Source organism: Adiantum capillus-veneris, chromosome 11 (assembly GCF_014529385.1).
Source record: "Adiantum capillus-veneris isolate H3 chromosome 11, ASM1452938v2, whole genome shotgun sequence".
Taxonomy (NCBI): domain Eukaryota; kingdom Viridiplantae; phylum Streptophyta; class Polypodiopsida; order Polypodiales; family Pteridaceae; genus Adiantum; species Adiantum capillus-veneris.
Genome location: NC_140941.1, coordinates 21,441,313 through 21,467,029, shown reverse-complemented (window position 1 = coordinate 21,467,029; position 25,717 = coordinate 21,441,313).

Genomic DNA, 25,717 nt, shown 5'->3' with positions numbered 1-25,717 from the left:
TTGCTGATGCGTTTCCTGTGTAAAATACACACACACACACACTTATTGTCTGTGTTTATATTTTTAGCTCCATAATCCACAGAAGGGATTACATGTATATTCTCTTAGTGAGCTCTCAAGCTCCACAAACCCACTGATTTTCTCTATTATTGGAATTATTTAAAATATGGTAGCTTTTATTTGCATCAATTGACAATCATATGCTTTAAATCAATTCACGTAGTCAAAATTGTGTTTGAGAGTGGTGCTACACCTTAAAGCTTAAAACTTAAGGTTTAATAATTGTTTTGAGTAGCAAAATCTCATGTTGTAGTGCGTAAATAATGCAGTATTAAAGTCGGGTTGCACCATGGGTTAGTGGAGGCAAGGGGGATAAAGTATTGCACAGGCTGCACCTATAGTAGTAGAGTTAAAGGGTTAGATTTCTATTTTCAAGGAGATCATGGGAGGTATGTGATTGGAGATGACAAGCCTATGATAAAGGAGAGCCTTTTAGTACCTAAAAGATAGCTTATTCCCCTCCTTTTTCAAAGTGCTAGGGTTTCTTATTGTCTTCTATATTTGTGGAGGAAAACATTGAAATGCATTTATTTACTAAACTCTCACCCTTCTAACCATGGTGCAACCTAGCTCTTAGAGGTCGGATTAGAAGTTGTTGCACCTGAGATGCAATCAAGCAACAAAAATTCTCTCACACGACATTTCCATGATTGGAACAGAGGCCACATTCCTAAAGGAACTTTTGTAGCCAAAGGAATTGTACTACAAGCTGTAGAGGCATTAGTTCATGGGTGCACATGGAGACCATGCTAGCGTCTAAAGATTAGCTTGACTAGCTAAATCGCTAGTTGAATTAGGGGGCCACCTGATGGACTGAGCTTTGTAGTAGGTTTTGAAGGAGTCATTACTCCTTAGTGTGAGGATGCCGAGAGAGAGGACATGGAATGTGCAGATTCTCTAGACATGCCTGCCACCAAAACTCCATCTAGAAGTTTAGCCAGTCCTCTCCGTGGCTGTGGATTACAGGTGAGAGATCACCCTTGTTTCTTGCATCGCTTGCCATGCTGGCTCATAGCCCATGTGCTTTTACTATTTAAGGCTTACTATTTGAGTCAAATTTCAAATATTTTAAAGTTCAAAGAGAGTGAGAGAATGAATGTCTAAGGTTTATAGATAAGGGTACTTTCATCATATAGAAAAATACGGCCTTTCATTTTTTTTAAGAGGCACGATGGAAGGGGGAAAGGGGAAACACACCCAACAACACTATGTGCCTCTCTATAGCTGAAGTGGAATCATAGCACCTTTCCTCTTGAAAGAACACACCAAACAACAAAACTTCACTACAAACACTTCAACCACACACATAACACCTCTCTCTCCTTCTCTCTCTTTGCAGACACACCAATTGGTTTGGGGGGCTCACACACAGTCTACACACTCAGATGCCTTTGCACAAGAGAAGAGAAAAGAAGAAGGGATGGGAGAGACATTACCAGAGACAATGCAATCGAAGCTTGCTTCTTTCCCAAGTGATTGGCTATGGTGGAGCATATACAATAAGGCTCTCTTAGAGCTCTTCTCCTTCTTTGTCCTATGTGCAGTCTGAAAAAGCAGCAGGTTACAACAAGTAAAATATCTTCCAAACGGTGTCAAATTAGCTTACTTGCATGAGACGCAAAACGGTTCACATGCAAAAAGCTAAGCCACACACCCACTTTCCTCTTTTATCTCATATATTGCACACCCCACTCTAGAACCTTGTCGAGGCTCAAAAGACGCCAGATGGCGCACTTCCCCATGTGGTCAGGTAGGCACCAACCTAGCCCCCGGCAACACTTCAATTGGCCATAACTTGCAATCCGTGGCTCCTATCTGCAATCTGAAAAGACGGGTAGGCTCCATAAATCGAGCACTACACGTCTGTACCCTATAGTCCACTTTGACCACTTGTCCCCAGCTGCCCTATCCTGCAAGAATCTGCTACACATTGAACCTTCAACCTTCCATAACTTGGGCTCCGTAGCTTGGTTTGATGATCCGTCTAGACCTGCTCCTTCATCACTTCAAGCTCTATATTCTTGGACCCAAAGACTGCACCTTGCATCTCCTTCACCTGTTACCAAAATTAGCCCCTTTTGGAGCCTTTCTTGGCCTATAAACCGCATCGGTCATACAACTCTCCTGCTACCTGTCAACCCATGATTTTCCTAGCTGCTTCAACCCTTTGCCATGCTTTTGCTAGCCTGCATATATCTGCCCATGCCACCTTCTAGAGTTGACACACTTTGGCTGCACCAACCTATTGTAAATTCCCGACTTATTTCAAGCCATTGTAATATTTTAATGTGCTACGGGCTCAATGGGAGTTCCAAGTTGTGAAGAATAGGTCAGTTACTGTGCCTAAGCTGCAGATACAGTAAGTGGTGGAGCTCTAAAGGCCTTGGGCGCTCGGACATTGCACATTTTTACCCTAGGTATATAAGGGAGTGTGTAAAAGAAATTAGGGTTCTCAAGCTCATTTGTTGAGAGCACTTTTTGGTGAGAGCACTTGAGGTGTGTGGCTATGGAGTCCTTGAGCTTCTCCTTGCTCATGAGACTTGATTAACACTAATCAATGATTCATTCTCTCTCACTATGCCTCTCTCTTACTTCTTATGATTGCCTATGATGCTTAGATTAACTAGATCTTAACTAATTAGTGGTTAATCCCTCTCTAATCTTGTGTGATTGCCCTCTTTTGCTTGTGTGTGTATGTAGGTTTGATTGGAGTGTGGTGCTCGATAGATCTATGTGTGTGTGCTTGCGATTAGTGTGTTGCATGATAGGATTAGTGTTGTGTGCGTCTTGCAATCGTAGTGTGTGTGATTGGGTTGATTGGAGGTGAAGAGAAGTGGATGTGGAGATTGCCCCTCAATGTGGCTTAGCTCCTCCATAGGCCGAGAAGCTCACCTCATAGAGTTAACCATTTGTGTTGCCACGATTAGCTCACTAACCGTGTGAGTGTTTCCATGGCCTAGCCGGGTAGCTCATCCCTCCGGATTGATAATTTTGTTGGTCATTAGAGCTATTGCTGTTGGGTTCAAGCCCTTGGTCAGTTATATTGAGTGTCTAGCCTATGGGAAATTCCCTTTATGGAGCATGAAGGTGACTTCACTTGGACTCCAAGTTATGCATGGCAAGGTTACCTTTTATACCTTTTATATTGTAAGGCTTTCAATACAATACAACGTGGTTTTTTTTTTTGTTTGTTTACTAGTGTTGATCTGCTCTCTCCTTCTCGTATACTCTCTTGCTGCAGCTTCCTCTCCAGCCATGGCTTGCATGAGATGGCATCCACCATAGTTGTTCCCCAACAACTGGTATCAGAGCCCAGGCCGGCTGCCACAGCCTTGACGCTTGTGCTCGACTCGAATCCGCGGGAACAATTGCTTGTAGAAGAGAACAAAAGGACATCGACCTGCTCAGATCTCATCATAAACGCCATCAAACAGGTCGCACTGGCATGCAAAGCAAGTTTTGACACTGTGGCATGATCCCATTTTCAACTCTGTAGCCCTGTGTAACCTCGTCAAGTTCGGCGCTGTCGACTGCGCTGCTGTCTGCAAGCAATTTCTTGCATACTGTTTTAAGTATCCATCTTATTTTTGAGCCCTTGGATTTAATTAAGAGCTTATTCATGCCCTCGATGCTCAGTAGTAGATCGGCAAATGCAGCTTTTAGTTTTGAAGCTCGAAATTTTTCAAAGATCTCCTCGTCGTTACACGCAGAAGGCACACAAAGGCTCTTTGCCTCTTGAGTGCCAGAGCTTGCAGTTTCAACTGAAGGTTGTCATCATGGTCTTGCTAAGGTAAGATCAGCATTACGAGGTGGTTCTGAAAAGTATGGCCTTGGACACCGGCCCCAGAAGCATGTCACTTGGGCTGCAGATGTTTATGATCCACCATGTACTTGCACATCGCATACGAGTAGCCAAAATCGCCGGTGGCATCATCATCATCGTCCCAAGAATGACTATAAGAATCGGCACAAAGGGAAAGGAAGCAGTCACACAGAAAAGGAGTCACAAAAGAAGCAAGTTCGAACTGGTCACTTTCAAATGGTTTTTTTGGGCTTTCTATTGGCAGTATTCTTCAAAGGTTCTTTAATCAAGTTGTTCTGGTCGAAAGTCATGCTCTGTCATTTTTTTTGTTGTCATAGGTTTGTTATGCTTTTGTCTATTGTCAAAAACAATCATAAATTTCCTGTCGAAAGCCTTGTTTTTAGCTTATCAAATGTCACTTACAGCCATGCACGGGTTATAGACACTGCCACGACAATCATGTGGTAAGACCTCCCAAAAAGTATTTGTTCTCAACCCATTTTTGTTATCACTTTTCATGAGGTTACTGGGTACACCTTAAACCCAAGATTTGGCACTGAACCAAAAACTCCATTTTTGGTAGCTAACTTTTTTGACCTACACCCTATCTGTTCAAGGGGGGGTTACTGTTCTAGCACCAGGTTATGGATACACCAGAAATCCTTGGTTGTGAGAGAACCTAAAACTCACGGTTGCCGAGTATACCAAAAACTCGAGGTTTCATGAGAGGGTCTACCCAATTCGGGCTTGAGGGGGGGATTGTTGGGTTCAAGCCCTCGGTCAGTTATATTGAGTGTCTAGCCTATGGGAAATTCCCTTTATGGAGCATGCAGGTGACTTCACTTGGACTCCAAGTTATGCATGGCAAGGTTACCTTTTATACCTTTTATATTGTAAGGCTTTCAATACAATACAACGTGGTTTTTTTTGTTGTTTTGTTTACTAGTGTCGATCTGCTCTCTCCTTCTCGTATACTCTCTTGCTGCAGCTTCCTCTCCCGCCATGGCTTGCATGAGATGGCATCCACCATAGCTGTTCCCCAACAATTGCAACGATGAAACCCCGCACGCGATGCCGCCAATCAATGCAACCTGCACAAGTAAGCTGCACCATGTAATTTCCTTTTTTTATTAGTTTTTAATTTTGATTAATTTATTATTAGTCAAATTCTTTATTTAAAAATTTAAAAAAATAATCATCAAAATAAATAAATTAAAAAAAAACAAAAAAGAAAAAATCTCATTAAAAAACATAGAAATTTCTAAAGAAATAAAAAAAATCATTTTAAAAAAATACAAAAAATTAAAAACCTCATAAAAAATCGACAAAAAGGATTAAAAATTTCACAAAAAATAAAAATTACATAAAAATAATTATTTTTTTAAAAAAAGGAGTTTAAAAAATTCATTAAAAAATATATAAAAACCTCTTTAAAAATTCTGTTTTAAAAAATTCAAAAAATTGACAGGCAAAATCACAGAAAAAAGTAAAAAACTCAAAAAATCCTAAAATTCACCAAAAAAAACTCTTAGAAAATTTCAAAAATTCCACAGAAAGCTCACAAACATTGTAAATTAAAAAAAAAAAAAACACATAAAACTCTAAAAGAAATACACAAATAATTCACCAAAAATAATAAAATTTTTAAAAAAAGTCACAAAAAATCATACAAAATTCATAAACTGACTGGAAAAAACAAAATAAATCATAAAAAATTCATAAAATCTTTAAAAAACCCCAAAAATAAAATACTCAAAAAAATTACAAAAAATCAAAACTTTCAAAAAAAAGAAAAAAATAATAAAAATACCAAAAAAATTAGCAAATTCAAAGTTTTATAAATAATTAGGAAAAATAAAAAGTAAGTCACCGGAAGTGCCTGGAAAAGACAGAAATAGTCAGTAAAAGCCAGAACGAGGCCGAAACACAAAAAACACACGCACTACCGAAAAAAGTTACACGCCGGGCAAACCGCACAAAAGCGAACAAGTTGAAAAGGCAAAGCCAAAAAGAGTATCGCACATCGAGCAAACACCGCACATCGAGCACAATGTGTAAAGAATCAGTGAGAAAAAAAAAGCAAGCAAATCGACCAACTCGAAGCAGTTGAGCGGTAGTCAAATTTCAAAAATTTTGCATGCTAAAAATTGGCTAGTGCAAGTAATTGTGCTGCAAATTAGCTTCCAATTGCACAAACAGGAGCACAACTTGCATACGATTGCAAATTAGGCTAGTACGAGCAGGAGAAATTATGCTAATCAATACCAGAATCGGCCAGTTGACAATATTTGTAGATTGATCCAACATGGACTCATATCGATCCGAGAATTCAAGTACAGCAGAGCATGCTAGTAGCAGTGGCAAAACATGCACAACTGCAACCGACCAAATTTTACAGCTTTATGGCTACAATGGAGATAAATGTTTGTACACAGATACAGAAAGCCATAGATACTTGATGAGCAGCAAAAGCAGCACACGAGCCTAGATCCTATTGATCAGAGTAAAGCCAGATTCAGAGAACTCCCCCGGGGGATTCACTCTATGTACAAAATGGTACGCCACCTGCGAGATGACAACTTTGATAAAACCCTTATATACGACTCATTTTAGGGAATATGACCCCCCTTTCTACGCTTATACGACAATCAATAAAGAAAACTATCATACCCCTATCTTACATATAAAATTTAGGTCTCACATGATCTAACTAAGTAAAACTAGTCAAAAAGTGTGTAGGATGGTGACTGGCAACGTACTAAGGAACCACTTCTGTTGATAACTAGATGTACCCTCAATGTGTCTTAGTTTGACTTTCAAACTATGTGCCCGATTAGCCTGCACTCTAGCTAATCTACAGCTTGATGCTCAGTGTTTTGAAAGAAGATGCCAACAACTTGGCAAGCACAGAAATAGAAGCTTCTCAGCTAGAGCTTGACATGACAGAACCAAATGAAATACCACCAGTCATGGCGTATTGCTCAGATTGTGGACGAAAAGATGGACATTTTTTTGAAGATTGTCCAAGAAGTCTAGACAACAGGGATACATCAATTGCCAAGCAAGGTACAAAGAAAATTGGAAATGAGAATCTTGATGTAAGTGCATTTAACTCGTCACTTTTAATGCAACCGGATGATTCTGCATTACCATTAGAAGCACAAGTAAAAACACTACAAGTTCAAAATCCTCATAAAGATGCACAGACACCTGAACAACTTAAAATTGATTCTTTGAACAACAAATTCTTGCATGAATTTAGTCAAGGTATCGAGATATCACCAAATGTTGAAAAGACTGTTAGGTTTGAAAATGATTCTGCATCCACTAACACAAGTGTGCAATCATTCATGAGTCTAAAGGACACATCCAACAGAATGATGTTAGCTTTGTATGGTACACATAATTCATATGCACACTATGTAGACCGAAAAGGAAAACTATACAAAAAGGATCAACCATTGTTTGAACGACCCACATACCAGCTCATAGAAGTATCCATCCTCTCTAGAGCTGAAGGATATTACCCGAGTGAACCCAGAAATCTGTTCAGATCAAAACTCTCCTCCATTCGAAATCAAGCTTCAATGTTGTGACCAAACGAGCATATACTTCGACCAAAACAGTCGTAGATATAGACGAGAGTCTAGCATCTATGATGCCTTGGGTCCTGAAACCACAAAAGCTCATATCATAGGAGACCCATGGGATAGACAATATCAGGGCAAAGATAATGATATCTACAGCTTAACTTCGGGAATAATTTGTCATGTTTCACGGAGATACATAGGAACTATGTAGAAGGTTTATAGATGCCAAATGTCAACAGTGCTACCCAAAGTGTACCTTCACAATCCCAAAAGGTGAGACTCAACTAGAGCCAAACAGTTTTGAGCTCTCACAATGAAGCAGGCTATAGTGATCACCCTAGGAAGGGGGGAGCTGTAAATCCATCAAGCTTAGCTTATGTACCAGGAAATGCTACACTAGTTAGAATCCCTAGAGCTTCTAGCCAACAGACCTCTTCAAAGCAGAAACCATTGAAAGATCATATGGTTGTTGGAAGTTTTCAATTGACCCAGATTCTATCAGAATTTGCAGACAAATGCTTCTATGAAGATTATCAGGGACAAAAGTTTCAATTGATCTCCACAAGTCAGAGTCAAAAGCTGAAAAATCCAATAGTGTTCAAACAGTTACATGTGACCAAGCTCACATATGCATATCAAGATGCACATGGTAACGAATATCAGCAAGATCATGATCTTGTACAAACCCCTACGAATGGCTCGACTGAAATCAAGGACTATTCGAAGATGATGCAAAGTCTCAAGCTGCCAGAACAGGTGATAGAAAAGTCAAAGTCAACAAAAGCTAAAGTCCAAAAAGCTACACAAAGGTCACCACCAAAATCTCCTCCAAAGAGACAGATTTTTCCAGACAGTACAGTGGATCTATTAAGATCAAGAGTTACCCAGATGCAGGAGGACAATGCTCAACAATTGCAAAAAAGTGCAGTGTCACAGCCAATGTAGTCAACCTCAATTGCAGGTGATCAAAGCAAAGAAGTTGAAGATAAAGCTCAACCAAAGGACACTACCACAACAAAAGCAGTCAATTCAGACATGAATCTCGAGAAGATCAAGTGCAACATTGTTGGTGAAAATGAAGAAAAGCTGCCAAGTGAAGTAAAGCTAGATTTGCAGTTAGACAAGAACCTCATGTCTTTTCGCACTTGGAAAAGATGTGGCCAACTATAGTTGGAAGATGCTCCTAAATTTGTGAGCATATGTGGAGACAAATGAGCAGAATGATGGGGAATCATCTCCATCACCATTGAAGTAAGTTCACAGATCATCACATCCCAATTCTATGTGATCACAACAAAAGATATGCCAGACAACATCATCATAGGAATGCCAATGGCCCAAAAGATGTCAGAGATATAGAATTCAAACATGACGGAGTCATCACAAAAATCAAAGAATGAAGACCAAGATTGGTCACCCGTGGAAGACAACACAAAGTCCTCAAGCACAACTCAAATGGAAGATCTTATGGAAGATGATTCATCTCCATCAATCAAAACTTCAGAAGAGCTTAAAGCAAATCAAGCAATAGCAAGTGCAGATCAAATAGAACAAAGAACAATCACAAAAGCTATTGAGCAAAGAATGCCACCGAGACCAGAAGTAAAGAAGACAAATCTTGCAGACAAAGGTAAGGCTAAAGTGGAACTTCCACCGACTAGCACAGAAGGCGTGACAGAATATGCCTCTACATCAAAGAACCCTAATGGATCAGCTTCTTCAAGCAAGTCAAGCTTTCAAGACTTAAAGTCAATTGTTGACCCAACAAAAACCTCAAAGGGGATACCCAAAAAAGCAAAGGTATATTCGGCCAAAGTACTCAAGAAAACAAAGGAAAGTCAAGAAAGTGTTTGTACAGAGCAGTTTAGTCAAAGTCAATGATCCAGTTTGGATTAAAGACAAGAAATCAACACAGAAAGACAAACACATGGGATGGATAGCATCACAATGGAGCTTAAAAGAGCAGGAGTACTATGGAGGTAACAGACACATATGGGTACCAAAACCACATGTTAGGGCATATGAAGTAGCTTCAAGTCCCTCCCAAGAAAGAAGGCCCACAAGGTATCAACCTCGACAATATCCTAGGATACCTAAGAAGCAGGTATGCAACAAAACAACATTGAAAGATACTAAAGTCTACCACAACTTTCAAGAGGATACATAACAAAAAAGGATCTCAAAGAATGTTCCTCTTGGACAAGGAATCTACACAAGTTATACAAAGATTTGGCTACCAGTCAACCACAAGCCAACTACAACTACACCAGACCTACATGAAAATCTCAAGAGCTCAACAGACCTAAAGCTAAGCAAAGTCAACAAAAGAATTACAAAGGTCCTCAAGAGATTTGGATTCCTAAGTCTTTTAATGCTCCTAGTCAAAAGTCAAATGTCAACGATCAACAGAGGCCTACAACAACATCAAAGACTCCTATCAACATGCCCAATCGGAGAATCAAACGGATAATGGAGTCTTCACAGTCAAAGAAGGACAACCTAACCAACGTGAATGCATATTCAAAGATGATAAAACAGGTATGGCAAAAGAAACCTTCAATGCCAACTTGGTCCTTCACTAATCCTCTTTTTGAGGATTCAAGCTTACTTTTACCTGAAGGAATGTTTGTAGTAAGCACAAGAATGTAAAAAGTCAAGTCGCTAGGGTGGAAAAAACACTCTTTGGCATAGTCAGAGTCGGGATGCTAAGCCATAAAATGAGCAAAGCATTAGTCCCAAAGCTTCAATTCATATTAAACTCTGTGATAAGAGTCGTAGTTATTAGGCTTACGCTCAAGCTGGAAGAGTTGAGCATATCTAAAGTCATGTTGCTCATGTTGGATGAGATGAGCATAAGAGTCGAAGTCTATTAACTTAAAAATGGTGGAGTGTCGTAGAGTCAACACTCACGCACAGTGCATAGTAAGATGAGAGCATATATCCTTGTCAACGAAAACCATTCTTAAAGGGGTGCCATCTTGCAAAGCCATGTCATATGCTTTTATAGCTACACCATCTTTCTGAATAACCCCTCAAAATCCTTCTGGCACAGCATATTGTTTTCCATGCATTTTTGTGTATGCATAATAGGATGTCCCACAATTGGACATATGCATTAGACACTCTTTTTTGCTTCCACCTATGCACCTTGAGTGGACTACAACATGCAAATCAATGTTCCATCATGCTACCCTTTCATATTTGCTGCCTTTTTAATTCCATATCTATCAACAAATCATCCCTTCAGTACTTTATATAATATTTCCCATGCTAATGAGTACTCCAATAATGCACGTATCCCAAAGTCATTTTTTCCCACTGGGTTTTTTCCCTTTGGTCATCCAAGTATTAGTCCTAATTTAGAACCTCATCATCCTACTTTCCTTGTACATACTTTTCATAAATAAACATCAGTCTCATCATTATGCTATTACAACGGACAAATGCAACATCATCTCTCACATCAGACATATTCGGACCAATGAAGATGCTGCAAGAAATTGAACCTCATCAAAAAATTCAATGACAAATGAAAACAATCAGCCCATCAACAACCAATCAAAACCTTCCACAACCTCCAAGGACACTTTCAACAGTGCCTGAGGACGGGCACTAAAATAGGAAGGGGGAAATGTTAATTGAGTTAACGTCAGTTAACATAAGCTGCTAAAGACCGAAGATGTACGAATGCACATCGAGGATGAATACGAAGAAGCATTAAAGATTGGAATTACACATTTTCCACATTTTTCCAAAATGGTCACGTATTGTAAATTCCCGACTTATTTCAAGCCATTGTAATATTTTAATGTGTTACGTGCTCAATGGGAGTTCCAAGTTGTGAAGAATAGGTCAGTTACTGTGCCTACGTTGCAAATACAGTAAATGGTGGAGCCCTAAAGACCTTGGGCGCCCGGACATTGTACATTTTTACCCTAGGTATATAAGACAGTGTGTAAAAGAAATTAGGGTTCTCAAGCTCATTTGTTGAGAGCACTCTTTGGTGAGAGCTCTTGAGGTGTGTGGCTATGGAGTCCTTGAGCTTCTCCTTGCTCATGAGACTTGATTAACACTAATCAATGATTCATTCTCTCTCACTATGCCTCTCTCTTACTTCTTATGATTTCCTATGATGCTTAGATTAACTAGATCTTAACTAATTAGTGGTTAATCCCTCTCTAATCTTGTGTGATTGCCGTCTTTTGCTTGTGTGTGCATGTAGGTTTGATTGGAGTGTGGTGCTCGATAGATCTATGTGTGTGTGCTTGCGATTAGTGTGTTGCATGATAGGATTAGTGTTGTGTGCGTCTTGCAATCGTAGTGTGTGTGATTGGGTTGATTGGAGGTGAAGAGAAGTGGATGTGGAGATTGCCCCTCATTGTGGCTTAGCTCCTCCATAGGCCGAGAAGCTCACCTCATAGAGTTAACCATTTGTGTTGCCACGATTAGCTCACTAACTGTGTGACTGTTTCCATGCCCTAGCCGGGTAGCTCATCCCTCCGGATTGATAAGTTTGTTGGTCATTGGAGATATTGTGTTGCCACGATTAGCTCACTAATTGTGTGAGTGTTTCCATGCCCTAGCCGGGTAGCTCATCCCTCCGGATTGATAAATTTGTTGGTCATTGGAGATATTGCAATGATGGAACCCCCAACAGTCTCTACAGCTCCCTCTTCATCTTGAGGTGGTTCTTTTCTCCATGCAACCCCCAACGCCTTCTCTCATGGCCTGCAGATGGTGGCTATTGTCATTCTCTATCTCTCACTAACCCTCTACAACTCGCGGCCCTACGGCTCTCAATCGACACCCTTTCATCTCCTCGTATGCCAACATCCCCCCTGCAACCTGGCGGGGCTCCCTTTCTCTCGCGAGCAGCCCTCTGTGTCAACCGACACCCTCGTCATGCCTGCTCGTCAGTTTATAAAAAAAAACCCATTAAATCACCCTTTTATCCCATTTAAACAAAACCTCTTTAAGCCCCGTTCTCACCCTCCCATATCCGGCTTGGCTTGCTCTAGAAGGCTTGGCTCGCGAGACTCCTCATGGGAGTGTGCACACACACACACACACACACACACACACACACACACACACACACACACACACACACACACACACACACACACAGTGTATCCCTCTTGGGCTCCCTCTCTCCTAATCACTGCAAATCGTGGCCTCTCAATATGGCTTGCAAACCTACTGACCAATCGACGCCCCCTCTTAATCCAAGGCTAGCGGCTGTTGCATTTTCTTTTAAATGGCTACATAAAATCAGTTTATTGTATACATATAGAGATATAAAAGTCACTCACTCTCTCTCTCTCTCTCTCTCTCTCTCTCTCTCTCTCTCTCTCTCTCTCTCTCTCTCTCTCCTCGTTTACACATAGAGAGAATAGCCACGTTCAAAATGAACAAGGACACTCATCATCTTCCTTTTTTTGCTCGAATTGTAACCGCTTCAAAGTTCACCCTCTCTATCTTTGAGCTTTCATTGCCTACAAAACCATTCCTTAAGGCAGATCAAGTGCACGTATCATTGGCAAATAGCAGATAAAATCATAAAATATTTATTTTTAGTGAAGCTTGCTCATGCAACCATGCTCCCCGAGGCTCAAAAAAAACTCCAACACCTAGTAACAAGATAATTGACAAACATGGGGGCATCATCATTAGTACCTTCATCAGAAAAATCAAAGTTATCAATGTTCATTCTACTCTCTTGGTTACTGTCAGCCATGTTAAAAGAATTTGAGTGTTTGCTTAGTGTATTCTTTGGCAATTCAAAACCTTAGTTGCTACTCCTCTTAGCTGTTGAAAATTAGCACTTAAGTATCTACACCTAGGGCTCGAATTGGTTAATTATAGAAAGAGTGGAGTGGGTCTAATATTGCAGAATTTTGGAGGGCTAGCTCCTTTCGAACTTTTTATGGCTCAATAATGGTAAAGCCGTAGGAAAGTCTAAAAAGACCCCAGTATTAAGACCAAAGCTCTCGAGGTGTGGCTCAACAAAATCGATAGTACATCCGCGTCCCACTTACCCTAATATAATTAACAAAATCAACCATTAATAGGCTACTTAAGGACCTCTCTTCTTAAGCAAGAAAAGAGAAACAAAATGCTCTGATACCAATGTAATGAAAATGGCCTACGAACTTTGAGAATAGCGGAATTAAGAGAATTAGAGAGAACATTTTGTGAGACTACTTTGAGAGCATAGAGGGTGAACTTAATTGACGGTAGCAACATAATCATAGTACTTAGTTAACTTGGCATGAATAATACTTTTGCAAGAGAGACAATTTAGAGAACATGACAACAGTTGAGGACCGGATTTATGTGGAGCCGGTCCCCCCTCCAATTGGCATTTGTATTATAGATTCTTCCATCAAGAGAGACTTGATACAATACCTTCTTTGTGTTTCTTGTGACCTAGGTGATGCAATGGAGATGGAAAACTTCATGCATCACGAGCATAACATAAACTTTGCAAAAAGAATTAACTATCCCAAGCCTCAATCCCAAGGCATCAAACACCTTCAAAGGTGGAGAGTAGCCGGGAATGAGGGTAGGGAAGAGGAAGAAGAAACATTCCATAGGAGAAAGAAATAGTTCCTCACTTATCATCACTCTTCTTGCTAGCATACATAACAACATAGTAATGAAGATGGAGAAGATGGCAAGCTTAAGCATTGAAGCATGGATCTTGGTTGGATTTGCATTCCATAGCCAAGAGTGTTAGTGTAGGCTCTCAACTTCTCTACTAGCTTGGAGAAGGAGATGGAGCTCTTGCACTTTGCACTTCACACAACGAGAGTGTGTGTGAGTGTGTGGAAGAGTATACCCCCTAAGCAGCCCCCCTTCTTGCTTTGGTCGACCCCCCCTTGTAGCTCATGCTTGAAGCTTATTGGACCCCTCTAGGCCTAGCCAATTACATGCAAGAGGCATATCAAGCAACAAGGGTATCCTTGGGATAATTAGTGTCCCCCTTTCCCCTTTGAGATAAAGGACTTGATAAATGCAAAAACAATTAATTAAATTAACTAATTTATCATTGGACCCCTTGGGAGGCCAACCAATAGGCTTTAGGCACACCATGAGGGCAACATGGGTAGGGGCTTGATATGTGTCCTTGCTGCCTCTTGAGGCTTGAGCTTACCTTGTGTGTGTGTGTGTGTGTGTGTGCACACGCGCATGTGTTCTCTCTCATCCCCCTAGCTTTAGGGCTCGTCCCCTCTCTTGTAGGGATGTTGTTGACTTTTGGAACACAAGCACCTCAGTTAGCAAGCACGACAAAGCACCTCAAGCTTGGGTAGTGTTCCCACAAGCACCTCAAGCTCCCTAGTCACGTCAAGCACAACTAGCACCTCAAGCATCTTAATTAGCAAGCATGACAAGCACCTCAAGCATCTTAGTCAACGAGCATGACAAGCACCTCAAGCTTGGGCCGGGCTCCCACCTCAAGCACAGCCTTAGCTTACCAAGGTCAAAGGACTTTTACACTAACCTTTGGAGGTCTTCAATGAAGCTAACCCTAAGGCCTTTAACTCCATTGACTAGCCTTGCTCTTTGATAGATCATCTCTCATTTGGACCCTTTACCATTGGCCCCGTGTCAAGATAGACCCGTAAACCCTTGTTCCCGTTTATTCTCCCACATTAAATGATCAGTTTAATATGAGAAAAACATTTGGGTTGGTTACATATTAGATTGTATGACAATGTCTAAATGGGATTTTGGTATAATAGGGACCTCTCCTAGGATATACCCTATTTAGGTAGTAAGTTTGAGTGCTTTTGAAGTATTGTAGCTATCTCAAATCACCACTTGATGCTTTTGATGTTTGATACACTCTTGAGATTAGCACTATGGAATACCATGATAGACTATGCATACACTATGAACACTATACAAGCGACGTTAATGAGGCAAGCCACTCAACAAGGCCCCATTACATTGGTGGATATAGCCTTCTGATGGTCTACAATAGTTTGACAAGAATATAACTGGGTGACATCCACATATGTCACCTCTTCTATGTATGTCACACTACACTTTAGGCGTCAATGTTGTGTTACCATTCATGTGAGTCTTGGCCCAAAATGTAAGAGAATTGGATAGGTGCACTTCTAAAAAGAAGAAACCATTTTTTTTGGCTATTTCTTTTAAGGGGACATTACCAAAATACCCCTCTAACTTGTGGATATTCCCAAAATACCCTTCAAATTTAAAAAATTCCCAAAATACCCTTGCATCGATTCGGTCGGATTGTTTAAGATAATCTAATCTTTATTCCTTTTTGACAATTGAGATCCATTTTTGAGTGCTTAGCATGTAATTTGTCACAAATTACCTCGCAAAAAAAAGGTGATTATGTATATAAATAATGAAACTATTCATCTCCAAAGCCTACATACCCAACTCAAATTCTAGTTTTAGCATCTTGTATTGATAGACTATCACTCTTCTTATGAAAAGCTACGAACTTTTTATCTTTAGAGAAATTTAATCTCACGACCAGCGGTATTTTGGGAATTTTGGAAAATTTGAAGGGCATTTTGGGAATTCATGACCAAATATTGGAGGTATTTTGGGATTTTTTAAGATTTGAGGGGTATTTTGGGAATTTCCATATTTAGAGGCGTATTTTGGTAATTTTCCCTTCTTTTAAGGACAAAACTAGTCAAACAATTGGGAGTTATGCCAAAATCTAAGGTATTTGCTGGAATGTATAACTAGAATACCCAATTTTGAACCTACAAATCGAGAAATTTTCACTACAAATCGGAATGTGTGAGCATTGAATAGGTGTGCAAGGCTCATAGGCAGGGTTTTGGGTATTGCACATTGCACAAGGTTATCTAAAGATATCGAGGGTCACCTTGAAGTCTTTACATGAAAACCATAGGAGCAATTTGGCCATATCCACTTGTTAGACGAGACGCACAGGAGCAGTTTGGCCATATTCACTTGTTACTTTGCTAGTGCAGAAGGTAAAATCCCAATGCTGCCCTCTCATTCGTCCACCTGGCATCACTGTTGGGGTTCAACAACACATGAAGAAATACCGGAAACAGACAACACATACAAATTTAGAGCTATAGTATGACTGTGCAAGATAAACACAGAGATAATCAGACAAAACAGAGAAGTAGACTAGGGCAAAACATAGAGCTCGTATTCATCATCAAGAAGAGCTTACAACATCAGCGTTTTTCGTTACAAGTCGTGCTCTCTCTCTCTCACAAAGACACCAAACCACAGTTATGAACTGCTCGGCCTGAATACAGTTGTAACCACCTGAATCTTGGCACACTACAATATCCGACTTACAAAATCCAACTTACTAACAATATCCAACCTACCAAAATCCGACTTACCAGAATCAGACATCTGACATCAGATCCGACATCAGATAATCAGATAATCAGAGATTCCGACTGACCAATATCAGACTCGGCAATAATCCGACTAACTATGATCCGACTGACTACATTCGATGAAGCACTTCCGACTAACTACTAAATTGACACTTTGATATGCCTGTCAACACATGGCACAGCCCGGTGGTGGATTTCTCAGAAATTCGACTCGGATCCACACATCCCTTGATCAAAGTTAAATGCCTTATCCCAAAATATCAATGCTAATAGCCCTATATGATGCAAAGTGTAGTGCTTGGAACTTAATCCAAGATACACAACATACACCATACAAAACAACTAGACACCGCCCAAAATTCCCAAAAAACTTACATTGATATACCAAAGTATTGCGCAATACCTCACTAGATCAAGTGAATTACTTGTGCACCAATATATAGCAACATGCCAATACTCTGACATCATCATATACAAACACATCCAATCCTCCTCATACAAGATAAAATTGTAAAACCAATAATCAACAATCATACTGAATCTTCTTGAAAATAAATTCAGCTTCAAGAGCATCTTCATCTCTGCAAATTCTGATATCTGCATCAAAAATTCAGAATTCTGATATTGCATCCAAAATATTGTATCCATCTGAAAATCTGCAATATCTGTTTCATGAAAACTTTGCAAATAGACAAAACTCTTCCAACATTGAGTTAGCATTGTCTCCAAATCTGAAATAAAGTCCTTCTCTTCAAAATCAAGAATTTTAGGTAAATCAGAGATAGAACAACTCCTTCCATAGGAATCAATCATTCCGTTCAGCAAACTCTGTAATTTTGTCATGAAAAGGATCCAAAATTTCATATCCCTTTGATTTCCATGTGACTTTTGCAAAATCAAGGAAAAAATTGTTTCTGCCTGATCATCAATCTGCAAAATCTGTTTTAAACAATATGAAATATGGATCATTGAGTCATCAACCTCAACAACTTGCATTTGCAAAATCTGATGTGCAACTTCTGCATTGAGAACATCAGTAACATGTACTTCAAACATAGAAATCTGATCGTGAAAAACTCCAAAATTTTGAATCTCGGCAACTTCTAACTTTGAGAATAAGCTCATACAGCTGAGATACATCTCCATGATCAGCTTTAGCCACCAATTTGTAGCAAATAACACTTCCAACAAATCAAATTGCACTTCATAATGACCTAGAATTGGTTCAAAATGAAAAAACCTCTTTGCAACCATCAAGCAATGCGTCGTCAACATCTGCAACATCTTAGAACACTGATACTTTGCTTCAAAATCTGAGTTAGGCTCCAAAAACCAACTTTCTTGAATTTGCAAATTCAGAAAACAACCTATCTGATCTTCTTTTGCTTTAATCTGAATTGATTCAGAGCGATAAAACAAAGTAGTAGCATCATCCTCACACAAATCTGACAAACCTACAATAGTTTGCTCAAGTTCCTCCCCAAAAACATCATAAAAATCTGAGTTTTGTCTTTGAAATCAAACAAATCTGTTTTTGCATTCCAAGAAATCTTGGAGTTTGTTGCATCACATCAAAATTCGAATCAAGTACTTGCGACATTGTTTTTAGATCAAAAAATTCCACTCCACCTATCAGAAAATCTCTATGTTGGTCCATAGGATCACTTCCATAGTACATCTCAGGCTTCAAAATTGGATCAAAAACTTGCTCAGAATCAACAACAAACATATCAGCATCAATGCCATCTCCCTTACTTAAAACATGAAGTCTTCCACATTTAGGGTGACTGCCCTGATCTAATTTTGGACACTCAGATTGACTCCCCTGATCTGATTTTTGGTGATGTTTAGTCCTGTCTTGGTGAGTGGAAGCATGCATTGATGTTGTGTTTCCATCTTGCTCCAATAGGTCAAGAAAACTTGCAAAAATAATGGTTTTTGCAACATCAGAGTATTCTCTAGGAGGACTTGGAACTGAAATCTGATATGGTTTACAAGCTGAATTTTCAAATCTGAGACTATCTGATGCAAAAACATTGCTTCTACACATGTTTTCAACATCATGGTTGTTATTTGGATGTATGTGGTGAAGAATTTGCCCATTTGGTGGAATTTCTGATGTTGGATTAGGGGTATCTATGGGTCCTTGGTGGCTCCTTTGGATCACTCCTCCCACTTGTACTCCCTTTCCTTGACATGTTGACACGCCCATTGGGTATTCCCACTCATCATCCTCATCCTCGCTCAACTCAAACACCTCCTCAAAAACATCCCTCAATTTCTGACATGCTTCTCACAAACAACTCACTTTCTTCCTACTTGCACATGACTTATGTCTTTCTCCTTTATGATCAGCAAGCCACTCATATGCACTCTCCAATTCATACTCTAGGTCATCTAGCTTGTCTAATGCCCTCTCCATCTCTTCAAAGCATGATGCTTTATGCAAAATTTTTACAACTTTGCGAAGCTTTCTACACAATCTGACCATGCACCATTTTTTGCAATTCTCTCCCTTTGAGCACTCATCAACCACATACGGACAAGCATCCACCTCATGCGGCCTACTCATGCAAACCTCAAATTTCTTCTTCTTCTTTTTACCCATTTCTAGAAATCAGAAATCAGAAATCAGATAGCAAGTGAGCCCTCATATTCAGTGCACCACATTGAACTGAGACTACATGTAATTTGAAAGTGGAGAGCATAGGATACAATACCTAGATCCACTCCCATCTTGACATATGGGTGCTTCATCATGCTATACAACTTCTAAAATCAGAAATTCAGGTAAACTTTGTGCAAAATTTGAAATAACTCTTACTTGAAACACTCCAAACTTCTCAAGGATTCTTGTACTGCGCAAGTTGTCTGAAATAAAGCCCAGCTACAGTTCTGATTCAGCAGCACAAATAGAGTTGAATTCAGCAACTTCACATTTTGATTCAACAGAGTCAGGTTGAATATGCAGGTTCAGATTCAGCAAATTGGATCCTCTATCTTGCAGCCCTTCACGAGACAACCCCTATTGCCTCTCTCACTTGGTACTTTGCTTCATCTATTTGTGCTTCCAAGAAACCACATTGTCCACCATCTGCCCTACAATCGCAATCGCTCATGCTGCTCATGGCCCAAAATGTCAACACGCTACAGCACTAGACCCACTCTCAAGCCTCCATTAGAGTGAATGGTACGATTCAGGTACAGTCCCCCGATTCTCTGAATTGCTGAAAATCTGAATCTACAGATGAATGCTGGGGATGGATGATGCCCCCCAAGGCAACATCAAATGGTCTCTCTGACATGCAGCATCTCCCAATGGAACACACAACCCAACTCACGCAATGCCAGCACAGTAATACATCAGGCACAACAACGAAACAGGCTCAGCAGAGAAATAGGTTCAGCAAAGAAACAGACGCAGCAGAGAGACAGTCTCAGCAAAGAGACATGCTCAACAGGATCGCCAAATGTGTTATGGTTCATCAACACAGAAAAATGCTAGTTCATCACAATTCTCTTAGCATCTCATAACTCAGAAATAATACATAGAGATACTACCATCATACTGAAGATAAGAGATAGAAGGAATTGATAACTCAGAATTAAGAAACAAGCAGGATCTCCAAATGTGGATGCCGATGTGTTGGGGTTCGACAACACATGAAGAAATACCAGAAACAGACAACACATACAAATTCAGAGCTATAGTATGACTGTGCAAGATAAACACAGAGATAATCAGACAAAACAGAGAAGTAGACTAGGGCAAAACATAGAGCTTGTATTCATCATCAAGAAGAGCTTACAACATCATCGTTTTTCGTTACAAGTCGTGCTCTCTCTCTCACAAAGACACCAAACCACAGTTATGAACTGCTCGGCCTGAATACAATTGTAACCACCTGAATCTTGGCACACTACAATATCCGACTTACTAAAATCCAACTTACTAACAATATCCGACCTACCAAAATCCGACTTACCAGAATCAGACATCTGACATCAGATAATCAGATAATCAGAGATTCCGACTAACCAATATCAGACTCGGCAATAATCAGGCTAACTATGATCCGACTGACTACATCCGATGAAGCACTTCTGACTAACTACTAAATTGACACTTACCAACAAGATGCAAAGCGGGGGCCTCTCTCCAGAAACAATCACACACGCGTGCATCTTGAAGTCATGCGGTTGAATGCAAGATGCCGACATGGGCTTGAAAATTCACTTTAATAGGGGCTATTGCCGTGCTTGCCAATGCCTTGGTCGATACGTATGCCAAATGTGGTGCGGGATGTTGTCTCTTGGAACGCTATGATTGCAAGACATCCCTTCCAATCACGTGCGTGAGGAGCTTTCTATCCCAAATGCTATCTCCTGGAGTGCATTGATTGCGGGATAGGCTCAATAGGAGCAGGGCCAAAAAGCTCTCCGCTGTTTTCAACGGATGCAAAGCGAGGGCCTCTCTCCAGATGCAATCACATACGCATGCATCTTGAAGGCATGTGGCTGTATGCAAGATGCCAATATGGGCTTGAAAATTCCCTTTAATAGGGGCTGTTGCAAATAATTGTTGTGCTCGGCAATGCCTTGGTCGATATCTATGCCAAATGTGATGCGGGATGTTGTCTTTTGGAACGCTATGATTGCAGGATATGCTCGACAAGAGCCGCGTCAGGAGCTCTGTGCTGTTTTTTGCAAGTGCTTCAAGAGCTTACTCTTCGGAACGACGTTAACTGATTGCGGGATACGCGCAAAGCCGGAGCCTCTCTCCAGATGCAATCACATACGCGTGTATCTTGATGTACGCAAGATGCCGATATGGGCTTGAAAATTCACTTTAATAGGGGCTGTTGTAAAAAATTGCCGTGCTTGGCAATGCCTTGGTCGATATGTATGCCAAATGTGGTGTGGGATGTTGTCTCTTGGAACGCTATGATTGCAGGATATGCCCGATAAGGGCCGTGCCGGGAGCTCTGGGTTGTTTTCTGCAGATGCTTGAGGAGCTTACTATTTGGAACGGCATTAACTGATTAGAGGATATGCACAATAGGAGCAGGGACGAAAAGATCTCGGCTATTCTCAGTGGATGCAAAGTGAGGGCCTTTGTCGAGATGCAATCACCTATGCGTGCATCTTGAAGGCATTCACCAGATGTGAAGTGAGATCTCTTGGAGTTCTCTAGGATGGTTTAGACAAATGCCAAGTGAGGGTTTCTCATATGAAGATTGTTGATAAGGGATTGTTGGTGAAGAAATATCGTACTTGGTGGTGCTTTGGTCTAACTGTATGTCAAATGTGGTGCTCCCACGATAGCAAAAAAATCTCTTGATGGGCTTCCCTCCAGAATGTCATCACCTCGAACGCATTGATTGTTGGATATGCCCAGCTTCATTGTGACAGTGTAGCTCTGGAAGCGGATGCAAATGGAAGACTTTTCTCCAAAACATTCACCTACGCTTGCACCTTGAAGGCCAGTAGCCTTATGCAAGCTGTTGACATGGGTGAGAGAATTAATGAGAAGATACCTGGTCCGGTGCTGTCGGTAAAGGATGTCATGCTTGGCAGCGCTTCATTGATATGTATGTCAAATGTGGTACTGTCATAAAGCATCAAAAGATGAAAAGTTCTTGATTCGCATTCTCCCTGAAGTGTCATCAGCTGCAATGTGTTGGTTGTAAGATATACCTAATATGCCCGTCTCGCAAGAAATCTCTTGATTGTTTTTACGGAACCTCTTTCTCCAAATACATTCACCTATGTTTACACCTTGAAGGACTGTGGCCTTATGAAAGACTCTCACATGGGTATCAGAATTCACGATGTGATCGCTAGTCAATGTTTGTTGGGAGTATGATTTCATGCTTGGTGGTGGTTTGATCAATATGTATATAAAATATGGTGTCCTCACAATAGCACAAAAACTTCTTGAAGGATATCCTCCCTGGGATGTCGTCTCTTACAGCTAAGTACAGGAGATACCCAACGTCGTTGATGTAAGGAAGTGCATTGGCAATAGACATTCAATCGCGCGATGAGTAAGCATTATGATTTTTTGATTTTTGACATTGAGAACACAGTTAATGAACACACTGAAAATTGCACGTTGCTGTGGGAATGGCACGTTCCCTCGTATTATAAAAATTGGGGAGGACTGTGCAAACTCCCCCATGCAAGGAGACTTGCATGTTTCTTTTTTTCAAACATAAAAATGGAACAACAAACAATTAATAACATTGACATCTTGTATGATCATGAACATTGAGCTTGACAAAACTCTAACACTCCTTGTGGTTTTTGGCGAGGTACCCCTCTGAAGCACTACGATTGGTATCCAATTTATGCGTAGGTATACCTGTGAACCACGACGATCGGTATCTCAAACACTTTCAGGTAAAAAATCTAACACGCTTTCATGAAAAATCTCTCTCTCTCTCTCTTAGTTTCCAATATTTTGTTCGATTTCAATTCAATGCGAATGCAGCTAACAAAGCACTCTAGTTAGACGGGACGCATAGAAGGAGTTTGGGATGCATAGGAGGAGTTTGGCCCGATCTGGCCGCTGATTGTAGCCACTTGGATGCATGCATTAAGGCTGGTGGGCAAACCAAATAGTGACAGTGGCGTGTCAGAAGACTGGAGAGTGGCGTCGAAGTTGGCAAAGTTTAGTGTAAAATAGTAGGAGTCCTATTCCGTGACACAAACTCCTGTGAAGACAAAAAGATTCCTCGCTGAGAACGAGATAAAAAGAGTGAAGCCGACCGACAGAAAAAGAGAGAAAGAGAGAGTGTCTGTTTTCGCTGCCCACCCTCCTACCCCTCCCCTCCACAAGAGAAGAGAAGAGAAGAGAGAGAGAGCTGTCTTGCACAGACAAGAAGAAGAAGACAACTTTTAGCGCTTGAGAGAGAGAGAGAGAGCGCGCAAGAAGGACGCAAGACTGCCATAGCTATCTTCCTTTCTTGTCACTTGCCCAAATTGAAAGAAGCTGGCAAAGACAAGAAATGGGTACCTTGCGCAAATTGCAAAACTCTGCAGCATATCGGCGGTTGTAGGATTGGTGGGAACGGCCTCAATGCTATTTCTCTGCTAAGGCCCTAGTAAAGGTGGTCATTTACATGTTGGTCATGCTCATTGTGGCTGGCATCCTCCTTGCTTTTCTGGTGTGCACATGCCAATTGCATGGTCGAGCCTCTTGCCCTTTCTGACTATCCATTATCAATCAATCACATTACTTCGACGTAGGATTCTTACCCTCAACCTTAACTTTAACTTTGCTGTATTTTCTTGGTGTTAGGGATTAGAGTATTTTCACTTCTTCGTTTTTGCCATACTACTTTTTTTTTTTGGCCACAGAACTACACAACCCCTCACAAACGAGAGCTACTAGATAGTTACATTTTGTGGACTAGTTCCACAGAACTACACAACCCCTCACAAATGAGAGCTACTAGATAGTTACATTTTGTGGACTAGTTGAGACCAGAACCATAATGGCTTTGAGTGCTTGAATCCATTTTGAAGAGTTCTCGTGGGTAAAATATGTAAATGGATTCAGAAACCTATAGTATTTTTCCTTATTTGCATTCACTACCTTTGAAGTATGATTGTGAGCTTGTACTAATATATTTAGGCTATGCAAAATTAGCCGTAACAAAGGAAATAACATAGCTTGAGAACGAACGTGCAAAATCAGTATCAAGGCATTGTTCCTTCAATTTAAGGCGCGCACACACACACACACACTCTCATGCATTGTTCCTTTTAGGCCTTCTCTCTCTATCTCTCTCACTCACACACACACACACACACACATGCATTGTTCCTTTTAGGCTTGACTTGATGACTGGTGTGTGTGTGTGTGTGTGAGAGAGAGAGAGAGAGAGAGAAAGAGAGATGAATTATATGAATGAATTACCAATAGAATCTTTGTCCTTGTATCTATAGGCTAAACGCGAAGGTGTCAAAGGCTTTGGCACCCTTCTTTCTTGTGAGTTTTCAAGTGGTCACGTGAAGGGTCTTCATACAAGAGCAAGTCTACCTTTTGGAATGTTGACAAATGCCATTGCCCTTCTCACAAGGAGCTTTACTTTCTTTGGAAAGGCAATGTGTAAAGTTGCCTTCCTAAAATCATTATTTTAGAGTAAGCTTTCAAATCATGATGTTTTTTGGTTGTTTCGATCAGTTTTATTTATGGCCTTGGACGGTTTCAATTTGTGAAAAAAATTATCGAGCTTGCAATTGCGGGACTAAAATGTGAGCTTTTAGCTAGCTGAAATGTATAAAAAATATCAAGAGAGAGAGAGGAAGAGATCTTGAGCTCTTGCAAGCCACATACATGCACTTCAAGGGTGCATTCACCAACATAGAGGTTATCAACTGAAAGATAGATAGGAAAAGAAATCAAGCTTTTGCAGGCATCCACACACATAGAATTTATAGGTAGTAGACATAAAGATGAAGGCTACAACCTTACTCTTCTTCAAGATTCAAAAAGACAAGAAAGTTCTACTTAACATATATGAAAGTAGAGCACAAATAGAGCTATGTTTAATGGTAAAGGGCAAATCACGAGCGAGTGAGTTGAAATGAGAATTATAGAATTCCTTGTTGGGTATAAGGGAATGTCCTATGACTCTTGCACTAAGAACCTACTCTAGTGTTGAGAGTGCGAGCATCATGTGAGTATAAGAAAGAGCCATTATGGAAGCATTAATAGTGTGTAAACAAGAAGTTTGTGTGAGGTGAGAAGCATGCGAGTTTTCTATAAAAGAATGCTTTGTAAAGAGTTTAGTTTGATTTTAAATTGTGTGTGTGTGTGTGTGTACACACATACAACATATGTGGAGCTCCCACTAATCCATCCTAATCCTAACAAATGG